The 18,550-nt window shown below is 42.5% G+C and overlaps 1 protein-coding gene across 3 annotated transcripts in view; it reads left to right on the top strand.

The window, feature by feature from the left end:
• Fry (FRY microtubule binding protein) overlaps positions 1 to 18,550 on the top strand; it is a 378,278-nt gene that overhangs the window by 11,901 nt on the left and 347,827 nt on the right. The window contains exon 2 of one of the 3 annotated variants that reach the window (XM_035443184.1): positions 11,604 to 11,764. The exons of the other annotated variants lie outside the window; for them this stretch is intronic. The gene's annotated coding sequence lies outside the window, so the exon portion shown is untranslated. The remainder of the gene's footprint in view (positions 1 to 11,603; positions 11,765 to 18,550) is intronic. 3 annotated transcript variants of the gene reach the window in all.

An 18,550-nucleotide genomic window follows, 5' to 3' on the forward strand; every position in this document is an offset into this window, starting at 1 on the left:
TTTTTCCCTCTCAGCAAAGACATGGATGTATCTGAAAGAACAAAGTTTACCATATTTCCCTTGGCCATTAAAACCTTTAAGTTTCCCTGAGACTGAGTAATGTAAAAGATCTTTTTCCTTCAAGGGTGATGTTAGCAGTTCACATGCAAGGTGCTTTGTGGCTAATTGTATGCAAGCCATAAGGAAGGGTCAGACCCTCTTACATCATGGATGCTGCTCTAGGCCATTATGGCTTAGGGACCACAAAGCACTTATCTCCTAACATGACTTCCCCATCTTGGCCGTGTAAGTGCCTGATTCCTCCCCAGAAGTGGTTATGGGCCCAGGAGACTGCAGCAGCCTATTTAAATAACCCATCAATAACCTTAAAACTCTCCAACGTTGGTGCATGCCACCACTTATCGGCTAGTGCAAATTGGACGAGCACCTGCCTCGTGTTTCTCAGGCGTGTTTGTTTAAACAGAGAGGGTATTTATCAGAAATACCAATGACACACAAACATGTTATACTATGTGCTTCTCCTTGGACTTTTTAACTGAAATGAGAACTTTATTCTTTGTTGTATTATGTCCTTCAGTCCACAAAGTAATACTAGTTGTGTTGAAGGAAAAATTATATGCATGCTTCATCCCTAGTTAGGAGAAGAGAATTTGGGCTGGCATAGCCTTCTGAGCTCCCAGCTGGGGCTGTGCAATGAAAATTGTACATCAGGAGGCAGCCAGTGTTGCAACTCCCATCTCCCAACAGCACAGTGCCTCTGCCCCCAGTCAAGAGTGATGGCCATTACTGTCTGGACACCCGCCCTGACAGTATCGTCAGTAGTGTCTCAAAGGACCCCAAAACCCAAGAAGCAAAACCCTAATTATTCATCCTCTTCAGCCTTTTTTTATTCTGATCAAATTTTACTCAAGTCTGGAAGAGAAGACATTTGAGTGGCCTCCTGTGCCCCTCAGTTCCATAGTGGGGAAGGGACAGACAGAAGGCATTTAAATCCATATCCTTTAGCTTCCTAGCATAGAGTGAATCCAAGAAATCACAGATTTGAGGAAGGCTTAGGCTGTCCACTCCCTGCATGGGCTTAAAGCTGGGAAAGATACTATGCTTCTTATGGATGGCCAAGCCCACCTCTGTGAACAGCTCTTTATGGCTGTGGATCAAGAGGACACATATTCCCACAGCATTAGCTAAGACTCTGGATAGTTAGGTACATACACCTCGGAATTCTACAATTCTAAAGTACACCCTACAGGTGCAAACATTTAGACTCGTGTGTTCTTATGGGTCCTGGGCAAGAATCAGTCACATTTATTTCATTTTTATTTGGGCTATGAATTCCATATGAATATTGACATTGGGTGACAGACATAAATAATACAACAAATACAAAAATACAACAAAATCTCCATTTAAAAAAGGGTGAGTCTGGGGACTAGAGAGATGGCTCAGGGGTCAAGAAAGCTTCCTGCTCTTCTGTAGGATAGTAGTTGGTTCCCAGCGCCCACATCAGGAGGCTCACAGCTGCCTGTAACTCTAGCTCCAGGGAGATCTGATGCCCTCTTCTGGCCTCCAAGGTCACCTGCTCTCTCTCTCTCTCTCTCTCTCTCTCTCTCTCTCTCTCTCTTTTTCTCTCTCTCTTTCTCTCTCTCTTTCACACACACACACACACACACACACACACACACACACACACACACACGACACTCACATAGGCACACATCTACATAAAAATAATGGATCTTTTTTAAATGACTTGTCTGACATATATATAATATATATATATATATATATATATATATATTAGAGTAATGAGCAAGCCTGTTTCCCATCCCACTGGATCATGAAAGCCTGAGTACTGTTCTTTATTGGACTACACACCACCCATGAAGAACTGAGCCAATATTGTGTTCCAGGAAAGGGGAATAAAAGTAAGCTGTGTTCAGTTTGAATGTTATTTTATTCATCTTAGCATCAGTGCTGTAGAGAAGCCTCTATCATAAGAGGGGTATCCTTGGTAATTTAGTTTCCCTTTCTGAGCTTTTGAATTCTTGGATCCACTCATGAGTCTTATATGTTAACTTGAATGAAGTTTCTGGACTTTTTCAAATGCATTTGCAAAGGGGGCTCTATTTTACTTGAATACACATTGTCCTAGTTTGACTCTGTTGCTGTGAGAAGAGGCTGACCAAAAGAAAACTGGAGGATGGGGGTGGTATCTTGGTTAAGGTTTCTGTAAAGAGACATCATGATCATGGCAACTGTTATAAAGGAAAACATTTAATTGGGGTTTGCTTACAGTTCCAGAGATTCAGTCCATTATCATCATGGCGAGGAGCAAGGCAGTGTGCAGGCAGACATGGTGCTGGAGAAGGAGCTGAGAGTCCTATATCTTGGTTCACAGGCAGCAGAGAGACTGTATGACACAATGGGAGTAGCTTGAACATATATGACCTCAAAGCCCACCTCCACAGTAATACACTTCCTCCAACAAGACCACACCTACTCTAACAAGGCCACACCTCCTAATAGTGTCACTTCCTATGGGCCCAGTATTCACACACATGAGCCTAAGGGAGCATTCCTATTCAATCCACCACAGGTGGGAAAGGTTTGTTTTAGCTTGCTGGTTATAGTTCACCACCCAGGGAAACCAAGGCGGGAACTGAAACAGAAGCCGAGGTGCAGGTAATTGAGAGTGTTGAAGAGCTCACATCACTACTCAAATAATTTTACAATTTTCACACACAGAGAGAGTTTTGAATGTATGTAGTGACGTGTGTATGTCAGATATAAAGTACTAGCCATGAATTAAACTACTTGAGCTTTGGAGCCTGTATGAGGAAGTCATCTTTCCTGATACACACTAACAATGGATCCAGTCATTCTTATCACTTTTAAATTGATTAATTCTTTGATGGAATAGGAACAGTCTGTCCATATTTTATTACACCCCTTATAGTGTTTATTCCATCTTTTGCTTTTTCAGTATTATGAGCAGATGCCTTTTAGCATGTGAGAAACTGAACATCTGTGGCTTGCTCAGTTAAAATTGCAATGTGGTGGTACATCATTGGCTTAGGTAGGGTAATGACATGCTGTTTTGTTAAAACATTTTAGCCCTGTGACGTATGCTTGTGATAGCAGCTTCCATTTTGGTCCTTGGGTAGCAATGAACTTTTGCCCCATTTTCCAGTTCTAGACCAGAGGTGCTCAGTCTTCGCTTGTCTCTTTTCCAGCCTGCTGGTCACCTGGAGACAGGACAGTTATTTGATAAAACTGATTGCTCAGCAGATTTAAACCAGGTCACTTAGGTTCCTGAACTAGGGAGATGTAGAGATGTAGCGGCTTTTCTTTAGGATGTCTCACGAATGTTCTCAGGGTAATTACAAGCCATTCTTTCCCAATTTAGGTTTGTTTAGAGTACATAGTTCTGCATTCCTGTTGAGCTCAGTCTATTTTGTCCCATCAGGAGCATATGTGATCATCATGGCAAACATCATCTCCACCTCCCTTCACTGAGTGTATACCACTCAGTGAAGCTACCCTGGGATTTACTGTGTAAAAACTCATCCCAGGCTGGGCAGTGGTGGCACACACCTTTAATCCCAGCACTCAGGAGGCAGGGCAGGCAGATCTCTGTGAGTTCAAGGCCAGCATGGTCTACAGATCAAGTTCCAGAACAGCTAGGACTGTTCCACAGAGAGAGCCTGTCTCGAAAAAAAAAAATTTCTTCTCAGTTGTACTCAACTTTGAGAGTGGTGAGGGGAAGCAGTCCCTCTGTGTCATGGCCACCAGAGCAGAGTTCAACACAGATCTATCAGTGTGTGGCCATTGCAGACAAAATGAGATTAGTTCCTGGACACCCACTCTTCTCCACAGTTTTTTGTCAGTTAAGTTTCTATTGTGAGGAAACATATGACCAAAAGCAATTTGGGGAAGAAGCGATTTACCTCAGTTTGCATGTCTTGATAAAAGTCCATCATTGAGGGGAGCCAGGGCAGGAACCTGGAGGCAGGAGCCAATGCAAAGTCCATTGAGGAGTGATGCTCACTGGCTTGCTCTTCATGGCTTCCTCAGTTTACTTTCTTACACAACCTAGGCCCAGTTACCCACCGCTCACAGTGACCTGGGTCTTCCCACATCAATCATTATTAGTGAAGAAAATGCCCCCACTGGCTTACCTGCATGCTGAGATGATGGTGGCATTTTCTTAACTGAGGGTCCCTCAACCCAGATGACTCCATCTTGTGTCACAGTGACAAGAAAACTAAGTAGGACAAGTGTGGGGTAAAGAGGCCAGCATCGGGGACAGAGGAATTGCATTGCCAAATGGCAGAAACTGAACGGATAATTCCTATACCCAATGACTAATCTCACCCCCAGGTCCGGACCAAAACCTGGCACATGTAGGTGGTTTTGTTTGGTCATTTACAAAATAGAGATTACTATGCCTGCTTCACAGATTTTTTTGTAAAGGGCAAACAGGAGAGTGTGGACAGTGCCCTGCGTAGGTGACCAGCTTAGATACAGTGAAAAGTCGAGGCCAGAGTGAGAGTTGTGTGCATCCCTGGGTACCACTCTTGATAGTTAGGGAAATGTGCCTACTTAGACAAGGCCACTGTGTCTGCTGTGTTCTTCCCATATCATCACACGTGAGTTAACTATGATGTCTTAACGAGACCAGCAGGGAGGACAATGTGGGAGAGTGATGTTCGAGGTGCTCATGTGTGTAAGTGACATCTTAATGACTCTGGCAATTACCCCAGGAAGATTCTCTAATCAGCTAGGCTACCCTGACTTATCAGCACCAGGCCACGGATTGTGTTTCTGCATTTCTAATGTGACTACCTGGAAACCCAAATCATTAAAGGTAAAGGCATCGTGTTTTGTGTCTTGCTAGGGAACAAAAGACCAATGCTATTTCCCTCCAGGAAATGATCCAACACAGGAAACAGTTTCTTCTCACTCATTCTACATTTCATCCTCAAACAGCCCCACTGTGGCGCTATAATTAGAAATATAATATTTGAATCCAGAAGCTAGGGAAAATGTCAGGCTCCTCTCCTGCTCCCCCACATGCACTAAACTTATTTGGTTTGTTATTTTCTTGCCCAGTGAGGAAAATTTATTATGTATGTATGTTAGAAAAAAAACCTGAATGGTTCACAGAACTTATCATTTGTGGGTATATTAAATGACTTTTATCCTAAGTAATCATGTCTGGGGAAAAAAATATTTCCTGTGCTATTTCCATAATGACGTTTTAATCCACAAAAGTGTGTTATAGTTGAGCCTGTGTAGCCAGTAAATATTTCCCCCACAAGTGACTATAGGGTGACAGTGGGACTTGCTGTGCATGCAGGAGTGCCCCAGGACACTGTGACCCGAGGCATGCTAAGCTGACGGTGCTGTTAGCGCTGCTATGCTGTGACCAGCATCGAATCCAAAGGGGCTTAAAAGCTGACTGCTGACAAATAAATAACTACTGTTTACTAAAACTAACTTGTAAATCCCACAGTTTAGTGATTTCACTTCCAAATAACCTGTTGTTTGTTTGTTTGGAAGATTTCTTTGGGAGGGAGGAGTGCAGCGTCTATGTAAACTATGAGACCCCCGGAAGTGGAATTATGGGTGGTTGTTAACCTCTCAATGTAGGTTCTGGGAACCAAATTCGGGTCCTCTGGAGGAACAGCAAGCCGTCTTCACCACTGGGCCATTTTGAGGACCCTCTTTTGAGACAATCTTTATAGGTATGTTTCCACAAGCAGGCTCTGGGTCCCGGGAGTATTCCAGTATTAGGGGCAACTACCTTCAAAGATAACCTGCATGCTGATGGTAATTCTAGAAGAATGTGAGTTTCTTTGAACCCCAAGGCCTTGTACTCTCAGACTATGTGCTAATTTCAGGTTCTACTCACTCCTGCACTAACACAGAGCTCCTCACACTATAGGTTACAACCCCATATGGGAGTTCCAGAAATGAATGTGCAGGTTGCAAATGATTTGCCAACAGTAAAAGGTTTCTGATTATGCAGTGGCCTAATTTAAATTGAAAACCCAATGCAGAATGAGGCTGATGTTTTGGGCAGTGCTGGCTTGTGTTGCAGCCAGTGACTTCACTGCAGACTTGGTTCTGAGTGCACTGCCTGAACACCTTAACTGGATTTGTGGATTTGTGGCCACTGTATGTTATAAATCGTGTGTTTTTACCACATGTGCAAAGATTTCTGCTCTTATAGAAACAGTGGTTTCATTACTGCAGGTGAGGACTTTTAAATTTTTCTTTCTGCCCATGATTAATTTGCTTTGACTTTTGAAAAAGAAAGATAAAGTTCCATGTGTACCGAAGGATTATTTTAAAATTAATTCTTCATGATTTGTTATCAGTAAATGGCCATAAAAGGCTCTCTTAACTTCACCTGCTGTCACTTGAGTTCTGTGTCTGTGGCAAGAGTGTACCTTTAACTGATGCTAGGAATCTGGGGTTTTGCCTAAATTCAATTTCTCTTTTGTAAAGTACTTTTCAGTGAAGACAGTAACCTAACACGCTTAGTCAGTATAAATAGGAAATTTGACGATGGTAACCAGACCAAAAACAAATTTTGCAAAGCCAAGTTTTAACGAGTAACTTGCAAAATCATTTATCAGGAAGCCATTGTTCCTAGAAAACGGGGTAGGTGTAGCCCATACAGCTTTGGTGTCTTCTCTTGGCCACCAGAGGCCCCAGCCTCTCACAGCCAATGCTCTGGCAGCCTGGCAAATGTCTCTGAGTAACACACCACTTCCAGAATCAGAAAATGCTGTGAGCTCCAGAGTCCACGTTTTCATTCCTCTAAATATGTTATTATCTATTGATTTACTTTATGTATGTGGGTGTTTTGCCTGAATGCATGTCTGTGCACCCAAGTGTACAGTATCCATAGAAGCCAGAAGAGGGCGTCAGGCCCTCTGAAACTAGAGTTACAGATGGTCATGGGCTGCTATGTAGATGCTGGATAGAACCCAGGTCCTCTGGAAGAGCAGACAGTGCTCTAACCACTGAGTCATCTCTCCAGCTCCCACATTTTATTCTTGAGAATCTTCAGAAAAATTAGTTCTGTGAGTCAAGGTCAGCGAAAAACAATTAAGTAGACTAGACTAAAAATATGAAGCGCTTACAGTGTCAGTTAATTTGCAAAAACAAATTCTCATATGTATAGAATGGCATATTGAAACCCATTACTTTGTATGCCAACATAACAAGTTAATTAGAACGTATCTTTATAAACATATAATGCCTGTGTGAGTAGGGTTTCTAATAGTTGCAATTGTCATCTACTATGGATTTTGTTCAGAGAAAGTTAGACCAGGGAAAGACAGCTCAGTTTAATAAGCCCTGACCCCCACAAGCACGAGGTCGTGGGTTCAATCCCCAGAACTCACATGAAGTAGCTAGGTAGGCATGGTGGCTTATGTTGTAGCTCCAGTGCTGGGGAGGTGGAAATAGGAAGATTCCTGAGGCTTGGTGGCCATGCTCAATCTCTCTCTCTCTCCCTCTACACACACACACACACACACACACACACACACACACACACACACACATTCTTACACATCTACATACACATAAGAAATTTTGCCACTGTTACTTTGGTATATTTTGTGAATCTGTTAGAGATAGTGATAGTATTTCTCCAACTACATTTGAAATACAAGCAATGTACGGAGTGGCTTATTTCTTTATTGTAAATGCCTTATAAAGAAGTTCTTCTAGGGGAATAAGGAGTGGACTTGTGATTACTATATTCAAACAAAATTAACTAATGTACTTACATCATCCTAAAAAAGATGTGTCACCAAGCATAAAGTGGTAGATATTTATACCATTACAAGTATCCTGAAATATTTTAAAACTATGTCTATAACTATATTCTTGTTGGCACTGTTAAAGTATATGAAAGTCTATAATGACAACGAAATGATTCTAGATATTTAAGCATTTTAAATAGCATTTCAAAACTTAGAATCTTAATAAGCAAAATTAAATAAATTTCAGAGCTGGAGAGATGGCTCATTGGTTAAAAGCATTGGATGCTCTTACAAAGGACCTGGGTTCAGTTCCCAGCACCCATGTCAGGAAGCTTACAACACCCTGTAACTCCAGCTCCAAAGGATCTGTTGCCCTCTTCTGGCCTCCTCGTGCAACTACTCACATGCACATACAACAGACAGACAGACAGACAGATAGACAGACAGACAGACAGACATGTAAATAAAAATAAAATTCCATCTTCAATTCCTAGACAGGCAGTTGGAAAATAATGAGGGAAAGCTAAGCAGCAATTTGGTGGTGGAGGAAGAAGTGCCAGGATGGGCTGTGGGGGTGACATGAGCTTGTCTAGTTTCATACTGTTCAAGCAGTCCAAGCAAACTCCAGTGAAAGTGGTGACATTCATTCTGCATGGTGGCCTGAATGGAGTTGTAGAAGGCTAGGGTGACAGAGATGTAGCCACTCATACAAGACTCAAGTGGCAGCTGGAACTCTCAATCCTGACCTATGCTGTCAGTCCTATGGCTACAGTTAATAAGCCTGACATTGGAGGAGGAAGAGGGATTCCTGCTTTAGTTTGAAAACATCCATATTCCTTTACTTCAGTACTTAGACCATGTTTCAGAGAGTTTCACATCTCATTGGATATGTGCAAATCCACTTAAGTTCATCGTGCCCCTGAATGTGAAAGTCCTGGACCATTCTGGTTTCCCAATCATTTGTCACAATGTGTATTTGCTAATAACGGTAGTATTTAAACATGGAGGCTGTTCATTGAAGCAATCGCTGGGATTCCAGGAGCCCTTTCAAGGGAGTGGTATACTCCTCATTTCTTTATTTTAAAGATTTATTTATTTATCATGTATTGCACACCAGATGAGGGCACCAGATCCCATTACAGATGGTTGTGAGCCAACATGTGGTTGCTGGGAATTGAACTCAGGACCTCTGGAAGAACAGTCGGTGCTTTTCACCCCTAAACCATCTCTCCAGCCCCCTAACCCTCATTTCTTAATTACTTGGTAAACCCAAGCTATGGGGATGTGAGCGTGAACCACTCAGGAAGCTGTGGGAACATGTTGGTTCCAAATGTCAGGCACATCCATGTAGAATCAGTCATGTTTCCAAATAAATGGTCAGTTGTGCTTGGGGTGAGATGCGGCTAGAGACTCGCTGTTAGATGGGAGGAACTTCTGTGAAGTGGGATGCAGCACCTGGGGCTCTATTAGCCACTGAGATGGATGGGCAGGTGACTAAACCAGGAGGCTGACATCTGGCTCCTCCTTGTTCAGAAACCAGCTGAACTGAGGTCATGTTCCAGCCATCAGCATGCCTATAGTGATATCATTTCTGTTCTATGGGACGGTGTAGACCTTAGATTTCTGACTATGTGTCCTCAACTTGAGAATGTCTACCAGTTTATAGTCCTTTTATTTGTTTATTTATTTATTTACTTACTTACTTACTTATTTATTTTCAGAGTTAGAAATTAAATCCAGGGCCTTGAGCATGTCATGACCTATATTATAAGCCCTTCACATTTTCAAAGGGTCTCACCACATAGCCCAGGCTAGCCTCCAACTATGATCCTTTTGCTTCCGAATTCTTTTTGTTGTTGTTGTTTTGTTTGTTTTTTGTTTTTTGAGACAGGGTTTCTCTGTGTAGCTTTGGAACCTATCCTAGCACTCACTCTGGAGACCAGGCTGGCCTCGAACTCACAGTGATCCACCTGCCTCTGCCTCCGGAGTGCTGGGATTAAAGGTGTGCACCACCAACGCCCAGCTTGCTTCTGAATTCTTAGTGCTGGGATTACAGGTGCATCCTACCTTTGTCCTATTACGAGCACTCTTCCCGCCAGCCTGGTCCCACAGCCTCGTCACCCCAAATGAACACTCAGAGACTTATATTAATTATAATACTGTTGGCCAATGACTAAGACTTCTTATTGGCTTTCTCTGTCTTAATTGTTAACCCATAACTACTCATCTATGTGTCTCTATATGGTCTTATCTTATCAGAGAACGCCTCCTCTCTTCCAGGGATCACATGATGACTCTTCTGCCTACACCTCCCAGAATTCTCCTCGTCTCCTAGCCCCACCTATCTTGCTGCCCTATTGGCCAACAGTGTTTTATTCATCAACCAATAAATTAAGCATATACATGGGACAACCCCCATGATCCCCTCTTTTCTGTCTAAATAAAAAGAAATGTTTTAACTTTAACAGAGTAAGATTATATATAACAAAACAGTTATCAAGTAAGAACTATAGTTACAATATTTGGTCCATTAACATTTATCAAGATTTAAAGAAAATATTCTATCATCTATCCTATCTTTTTGAGTCTAAAGTCTTATATGTAACTTATCTTTTATCATAACTAAGGAAAACCATAACCATAACTATCTTTCTTCAACTCCAAAGTTGGCTGCCCCGACGTTGCTGTGAGACCTTGGGTGACTTTGCAGGTAGCCTGCTGTTTCTGTCTTCCCTTGCACCTTTGGAAGTCACACACTTGCACTTCCAGCCTACACTAGTATTGTTATTTTCCTCTTCAGGTCTTTGATGAGGTTGAAGACTAGACAGTCATAGCAATATCCTCTCTTATCTTGGATAGACAAGATTTAGACTTTCCAGATTAGGAGTGCTATCAGAGTAATCTCTATCATGCCTTTACCCTGATACTGGACATGTATATTGGATATGGACATCTATTGCTCAATGTTTGCTCTTGCTGATAGTAGGTTTTAGTCTGTGTATGTTTACCTTTCCTTTTCCTGGAGTATACTTGACATTTGTTATCATTGTATATAGTTTTTGCATCAGGCTTAAAACAGTCTTCTTTAGACTAAAAGGGGAATTGTAGGTGTCTTGTCAGTGAACTTGTAAAAGTGGCCACACTTCCTTGGGCGTGGCCTCAGGCAGACGGAAGTGGAAAGAGAGGAGCCTGAGATGTGGCTTTCCTTGGTGTTCTCTTTCTGTTGGGTCAGCGGATCCGGTAGGAAAAGCAGGGAATTGCTGCTGTGGTTCTTTGTACTTTTCTGTGTAATTGTTTCCCAATAAAAACCCATTTATCATTTATCGTGAGTCTAGTGATATAATTACATCCTTGTCTTCAGTGTCTAGACAAAATTATGTTTTTCTTACATAAAATGTGCCAAAAAAAAAAGCAAGTGCAGGATGGACCACTACTCAAATGGCCCTGTGAAGTGAAAACCATGTGCTGCCGAATGGAAACAATGGTCAGAGAGAGAAACCTTGGCAATGACTCTGAGTCAAAAGAGAAGTGAATCCAAAGGGAAAGATAAGTGTAAAGTCTAAAAATAAAAGTGAGGAGGGTGTTGGGCGGTGGTGGTGCACACACCTTTAATCTCAGCACTTGGGAGGCAGAAGCAGGCAGATCTATGAGTTTGAGGCCAGCCTGGTTTACAAAGTGAGTCCCAGGACAGCCAGGGCTACACAGACAAACCCTTCAGGAGTTTGGGGGAGGCGAGTGGGGAGGTCAACTTGATGCTAGCAGGAAAGCATCATGATACAGAATTAAAGTGAGGGACTGAAGCAGAGTTGCATTTATCAGGTGATGGAGAAACGGCAGGAAGCTGGGCTGCAGCCTCTGGGAAACAGGAGCCAGTTCAGCAGGATCTGTGGAAAGGAAAGAGGACCAGCGTCACTGAGAAAACCAGAGCCATTTAATTATGCGCAGAAGTGACAATTCCAGGTTGGACCCAAGAAACCAAGGTGACTGAGTCAGCCCAGAATACTGCATATAAAATACGATAAAGAAAGGTTGCTGTGGTGAGACTTCCAAGTTCTTATTAGCAGTGTGAATCTGGCTACTTTGGGGGCAGGAAATAAGGAAATAAATAATAAATAAAATACGATAAAGAAATGGACAGCCTACATTCTCAAATTCCATCCTGGCTAGAAGTTCCTTCTGGCAGGTGATAGATATGCAGAGGGTAAGGAAATGTTTATATGACTTACTCAAGGAGGTGATAGGAAACAAAAAAATAATGACAACAAGGCTGGGGAGATGGCTCAGTAGTTAAGAACACTTGATACTGGAGTTGCAGAGGACCCAGGTTCAGGTTCCAGTAGCTCACAACTGTCTATAACTCCAGTTCCAGAGAATCTGATGCCCTCTTCTGGCCTTCATGAGCACTGCACACACGTAGTGCATGATCACACATACATACATGCGGGCAAAACACCCATACACAAAATGAAAATAAATGAAAAAATTTTTAAAAATTCAAAGATGAGGGCCTTGCCAATTTGAACTATGACTAGAGAAGGTGATAATGCCTGCTGAGATGGGGAAGTTTACAGAACACGACAACTTTTCGATAATAGACCGTCTGGGTGTTGAGCCTGACTGCTGGACTCCATCCTTGTAGTCCCTGCCTGGCCTGGTCTTGGTGATATGTGTGTTTGTGTTCTCACCTGTGATACAAAGGGATTGGAATCAATGGAGCCTAAGATCCTTGCTATAATTAAAAATCCCTGTAAGGACATAAGGAATAGAAGCATACAAAGTGAACTTGGTTCTGAGGGTGAGTTCAAAGTTGATTTGCCCATAGGAAGTAAGGATCCATCTCCTATCATTTGGGGTTAGCCACATCACATCACCTCTGACCTGGATTCACAAAGGACAAGTCTCCCTCTTCTAGACCTTCCTGCAGAATCCCCTCATCTGCAGGAGATTCTTCTTCTGGTTTGAAAGACAAGAGGTAACATTCCAGGTGTGCAGGTCCTTGTGTGCAGATCTCTGTACCAATTACTCCCACTTTTAGTCTATCAGAGCAGTTCTGCGAGGCACTGGGAACCTCTGTGGGTGTCACTTTTTAAGAATATATTCACCTGAGGCTGGAGAGATGGCTCAGTGGTTAAAAGCACTGGCTGATCTTCCAGAGGACCTGGGTTCAATTCCCAGCACCCACATAGCAGCTCATAACTGTCTATAACCCCAGTTCCAGGGGATCTGACACCTTCACACCAATGTACATAATAATAAAATTAAATAAATAAAAAGAATACATTGATCCAACATTTAAATATTGTGCACTATATCATTTTGTTTTTGATAATCTGTAGTCCAAAGTGGCTTGGAATGTGCCATGTAGCCCAGGTTAGCCTTGGACTCCTAGCAATCCTCCTGCCTCAGCCTCCCAAGCTGGGTTAACAGGCACAGCCACAAAGTCCAGTCCTAGTTATCTTTATACATTATCAAAGGTAAAGCAGGATCAAATGTTACTCTTTTCAGGTAACTGCATAGCAGCCAGGGCAGGAAAGTGGAGGGTGGGGTTGTGGCTTCTACCTCTAACTGTGGAACTGTGCTGACTTTGTGTCCCCAGGGTGCTAGGGCATCAGAAAACCAGAGCCGCTCTTCTTTTATGGCTTCCAGAAGAACAGTGAGTTATTTAAGAGGATTCTAGAGCCTTTCATAAAAATTCCCTCAGCAAGTCCGAGGCTCGGTGGCCAGAAGGGCAAAACTATGAGAGTAGACGGGAGTCGGGTGTCAGGGTTGAGCAGCTTCGCAGGCAGGACTTGCCTGCGAGTCTTAGACAACAATCTTGGTCAGGTTACATTTGAATTGCTGATGAGCTACTCAGAGGAGAGAACTCAGAGATCACAGGGAGAGATTCCACAGGATGAAGAGACCTGGCCAGTCATCAGGCTTGGGGACCTGCACTCATCCGGGCTGACGCTAGAACTGAAGTAGAGCCTATCACTAAGAAGGCAGATTGTAGGCCAACAGTGAAATCCGGTAGTTTTCAAAAATTAATACCAGCAAGAAAATCGGTCTTGAAGGCTATGTCTACACCAAACTTGCAAGTGAAGTCAGAGGGTCCAGAATATCTTTTGGCGCTCACAGACATTCTGCAACCTGGAGTTACCCAAGAAATTTTTGAAGCGCATGCTCCGTCTGCATTCCAGGTAGGAGTCTGTCCATGCTCTGAGGGATAACCCACCAAAGGGCAGTTGGGTTCCTTCGGGATCTGAAATGTGAGCCCTCTGATGGCATTGGTATGTAAGTGGCCTGCCTTTAGCTTGCAGCTGGTGATGCCCAGGAAACCCCAGGGTGGGCGGTGCCATTGCAAACCGTTCCAGGACAGAGACTTGACTGTCTTTAAAATCCACCCCTTGTTTATTGAGAATAAAAGTACTGTTTGCCAGGAGCCAAATGCTAACAAAACAGAGACAAAGGGAAAGCCCTCACTTGAAAATTCAGTAAAATACAAGGGAAGAAACTGGAAGCTAACACAGAAAGTATCTTGGGTTTCTGTTAGGGAAGTGGGCCGAGAATATTAGCAGAAACAGCCATGGGAGTCAGAGGAGATTTTTCTGACAATATTAGTTTGAGAAACTGACATTCTTAACGGACACTTCAGAAGCTCAAAAAATATTGTCTGTGCTCTAGCCTTTTTATTGAATTACATGCGGTCCTCGGAGTTATGTCAGGGCATCAAAGATTTTTGCAACATCAGTTCTCTTTCTCTAGTTGAATATCATGGCATGGGGTGGGGGTGCTTGTGTTACATCATAGCATGGGGTGAGGGGGGTGCTTGTATTACATCATAGAATAGGGATGATCTTGGGACTCCTAAACCACCTGTGAGAGCCTTAGCCTGAGTTGCTCTCATGAAAAGGATTAAAGATTGTTCAAAGGTCTTGGTATGTGGCTCAGTGATAGAATGCACAGTCCCTGCATTGGATCTTAATATCTAAAACAAAAATATTAAATGCCAGCCAGCTGCATCTGTCCTAGTCCTCGGGGTTTTTTAATTTATTTATTTATTTTTAATGTACATTGTTGTTTTGCCTGTAGAAGATTGTTGAGTCTCCTGGAATTGTAGACAGTTGTGAGCCACCATGTGGGTGCTGGGAATTGAACCTGGGTCCTCTGGAAGAGCAGCCAGTGCTTAGCGAGTTTAACATTTTTGTCTGTTGATTGCATATTAAGAAATTCTGCATGCTGGCAAAAAGGAAGCTCACTTAAAATTTTAACTCTGAGATAGACTCATTTTCCCCGGACAAATCTCCAGGGACCCTCTGTGGCCAGTCAGTTGGAAAAAAATGTATTTTAGGAAGCAGCCTGACTATTTTTAAATAGTTTTCAGTCATTTCTAAATCAGAGGCATGAATCTTGGTCTACTGAGTGGAGAAGTAAGCAAAAACCTGAGCATCAAGTGAAATGTCAACAAACGCCCCTCATGTCCCATGCGTAAAATCCTGTGGTGATTTATGTCAGCTAAGACTGCCATTTGTCTTAAGCACGATGGTAAGTGCCTTCTCTTGGATTTCAGATGTTTAAGAGGCATCTAGAATCCCGCTGATAACTTGTGCTGGATAACTTGATCTGTGCTAAATAAAGTGTAGCTATGGGGAAGATATGGTTTGCAGAGAACAATGTCTGTAACCATGGCCACAGTTGACAGCTGCACATATTCACAACTTTACAAATATACGCAGGCCTTTAACTGACTGCAGATTAAGTAACAAATGGAATTGAGATGCAGTAGAAACATGAAGCTAAGTTAGATAATAAGAACTAGCCTTACTCTGCAGCAGTGTGGGAGAGGAATCTGGGATCTCCATGTGATAGTGAGCCCTGAAACTTAATGCCCCCTCCCCCACCCCCACCTGTGAGGAGTCCTCAGCCTGGGCATGTGGGCGTGCGTGAGTGCCTGCGTGCGTGCGTGCATGCATGTGTGTGGTGTTTACACATTTCTATGCTGATAGGACTCTTTCTGACTACTTAATGGCTAAGTAGATAGACCACAGATCATGAGTAGTATGAATGTTTGCATAGAATATATGTGCCTGTCTATCAGTCTGTGTGTTTAATTTATGAATAGATGTGTACCTGTAGATATAGTTGTGCATATTTAGATTTTTAAAACATAGAAAATGAGTCTCAGTTGGCCTAAAATTATTCTCGAATTGCTTATCTGTGCTTTATTTATTTATTTACTTACTTACTTACTAATTTTTGAGGCAAGGTCTTATGAAGCCCAGGCGGGCCTTCCACTTCTGTATAACTGATCTAGAGCTGCTGATTCCCCTCCCAAGTGCTGGGGTTATAGGTGTGTGCCACCACACCCAACCTGCTTGCTCTTTTCTCAAGTGCATTCCTGAACAACACAGAAGTGTTTATAAACAGCCACAACATGCAGAACAAAGGCCAGCTTAGGTAGGAATATGCCTGGCTAAAAGGATCCAGCTAGATGGGAAATATATGAGTATATTTATTAAGAATTTGTGTGGGGGGCTTGTTTTTTTTGATACAAGGTCTCATGTAGCCCAGGCTGGCCCCAGACTCACTGGGTGGCCGGTGATGACCTTGACCCTCTTCTACCTGTATGTCCCAAATGCTGCGATTATTGGTTTGTACAATAGGGAGAATTTCAGGTGACTCTGGGTTATTTTGTTTTGGTTTGGCTTTGCATATGAAATTGTTCCCAGTCCATCTTGAGTTGACATCTTAGGACCCAGGACCAAACTGCAGTTCTCAGATTAGATTTTCTAACTTGGCAACATTTCTAACTTTTCTGTATCCATCACATTTCTCGTTTCTGTTTCTATTGGAAACTTTAGAGAGTCCCAGCCAGGTCATGGGAAATCAGGGTCCCTCTTGAGGTTCTTAGTCTACAAGAATTTAAGACTTGGCTATCTGATATTAAAATGTAAGTGCTGGAAAGATGGCTCAGCAGCCACCAGCCTGTTCTGATTTTGTATGTGACACCCTCTTCGGGACTCCAACGACACCTGCGTGTGTGGGTACACAGACACACATGTATTCATGTAAATTAAATTTAATTAAATTCTTAAAACTAGAATCCCATTTAATAGTAATACATCTAATTTGCTAAGAAAGTTGCAATGATGTGGGTGATTGTCTTTGTTTACAGATAAACAGACAGAACACACTCACAGACATACATCTGTGCACACATATGCACATACACACAAGCAATTCCTTTGCTCTTGGTTTGGAGCCAATTCCTACTGGAAACTAGTTTTGACTGTCAGTCCCCTATTTCAGTATTAAAAGTTCTAAAAAATAGTGAGATCACTAAGGAATGAACTCTGAAGTGGCATAATTGCTGTAATAGCAGCCATAAGTGTTCAGTGAAAAGGGTTCACCTGAACAGACTAGGTTTCATTTTAAAATGCATGAACTGAAAAACGAACAGCTTAATCCATCACTTAAATGTTGGAGTGACAATTAACGAACAGCCAGTGAGAAATAAATGTGATGTAAAATAATGCAAGACTATGATGTCAGATTTTCCTATGCGCACAACAGTTTATTTAAAGAAATGGGCAGTGTCAAGCTTGGAACTGATTTCTTTCTTAACTCATAGACTATTTTGTTGTATGTTATAAAAAAATAGGACATAATTCAAATGACAGTTTCTTAGGAGGAAAGTACCAAATGTAATATGCTAGCAGGAGCTGTAGAAAAGAGTTGTCCAGTCAAAGCAGAGTGTAAGCCATGCACAATATTTTACATTTTCCTGTAGGTACATACAAGGCAAATAAAACAACTGAAATGTTTTCATTTCTGGCAGTCTGCATGCATGTGCATGAACTGCATGCATGTGGCATTGAAGTGGCAATTATGCCACTTCAGAGTTCATTCCTTAGTGATCTCACTATGCTACACAGCACAGGCCAGGCTGGAACTCTTGATTCTCCTGCCTCAGTCTCCCTAGTGCTGGGATCATAGGCCTGTGCCACAATCCTGGATGTAAATTACACATAACAGTACATTAAACAGTATGTCCGAGCTGGACATCGTGGCACATGCCTTTAATCTGAGCACTCAGGAAGCAGAGTCAGGAGGATCTCTGTGAGTTTGAGGCAAACCTAGTCTACAGAGCAAGTTCCAGGACAGCCAGGGCTACACAGAAAAACCAAAAAGGAAACAGAAAAAATTATAAATGGGGTTTTCTCCCTCCACCCATCTTTGAAGCCTGGTATGTGTTCTGCATGTAAAAATGCATCTCCGTTCAGACCAACCAGGCTTCTTGTGTGTTAGTCATATGTGCCTGGTGGCTGTTGCACTGGACTACACAGCTCTCAAGCAAGCACTTGGAGCTCAGCAGTCAATACAAACTATTCTCAGCTCAACTGCTTAAAAACCTTCAAAACAGGCTGCCAGTTAGTACCCACTGTTCCCAGCTACTCACGTTTTAATCCATGTAAGGCTCTCTCACCCATCCAAATTGATATATTAGGTCTGGCCAAGGGAAGCAGAGAATCCATTTCTCATAAGGAAAAATATATTTATGTGGTTTTTGACTACATCATAGCACCATATGCATGCAGTTCCTGCAGAGGCCAGAAGAAGGTATATGATCCTCTGAAAATGGAGTTACAGATGATTGTGAGCCACCATGCTGGTTCTGGGAACCAAACCTGGGTCCCCTCCAAGAGCAGCCAGTGCTCTTAACCACTGAGTCATCTCTCCAACCCTTAAATGTGTTTTTAAGTTTGTGAACTATGTTATATATTAGA

Source organism: Cricetulus griseus, chromosome 4 (genome assembly GCF_003668045.3).
Source record: "Cricetulus griseus strain 17A/GY chromosome 4, alternate assembly CriGri-PICRH-1.0, whole genome shotgun sequence".
In the NCBI taxonomy this organism is placed as follows: Eukaryota; Metazoa; Chordata; class Mammalia; order Rodentia; family Cricetidae; genus Cricetulus; species Cricetulus griseus.